Below are 916 nucleotides of genomic sequence, written 5' to 3'. Positions count from 1 at the left end.
TCACACAAAACCAGTATATGGAGATATTCTTTATCTCTTTTTACAGCTGGAAAGTAATCTATTGTGTGGATGTATTTAAAATCATACTTTTAATGAAACTTTTAAAAAGTCCTTTTCTATTATAAGTGGCATTGCAATAAAAATAATTGTGCATTCAACTTTCTTTCTTTTTTGTACCAGTTTATCTTTGGGGTTCTTTCTAGAAATTAGATTGCTGGATCAAAAGATAAGTGTATATATAATTTTGCCATATAGAACCTCCGTTAGGATTCTCATAATGTTTTATTTTCTCACATGTATGACAATGACTTTTTCCCTACAGACTTGCCATAGAGAATATATACAAACTTCTGGACCTTTTGCAAATTTATATAGGTAAGAAATTATATCAAATGGTCTGTTTAAGTTCTGTTACCTCGTTATGAATAAAATTTAAAATTCTTTCATATGTCTAAGGTTCAGTTACATTTATTTTTTGTTTCTTGTTTATTCCCTATAGGGCTTTATCTTTAACTTTATCTTTCTCACTTGAATAAATCCTTTATTTATTAAAAATATTAACTCTTTGTGGAGTAAAATACAGACACTTTTCCCAGTTTGTTATTTGCTTTATTATTTTACTTTTTTTGTGTTTTCTTGACATAAAATAGTTATTTTTTAACTTCTGATCAAACTTATGAATCTCTTTTAGGGCTATGGTATTTTGAATCATAACTATGCATTTCTTCACACTCACAAGTAATAGAAGTATTAACCCATCTTTTATTGTAATATGATTACAATTTCATTTTTAATAGTTAAATCTGATTCATTTAAAATTTTCCTGTTGTAAAATGCTCTGGTGGTGTAGTTCCTAAGGCATTTGAGGGCTAACCAGAAGGCTGGTGGTTCAAACCCACCAGCCATTTCTCAGAAG

The sequence above is a fragment of the Orycteropus afer genome, unplaced genomic scaffold (genome assembly GCF_000298275.1).
Source record: "Orycteropus afer afer isolate SDZICR_OR568_19922 unplaced genomic scaffold, OryAfe1.0 scaffold00327, whole genome shotgun sequence".
NCBI classification, from domain to species: Eukaryota; Metazoa; Chordata; class Mammalia; order Tubulidentata; family Orycteropodidae; genus Orycteropus; species Orycteropus afer.
Note: the sequence above shows the minus strand (reverse complement) of the source record.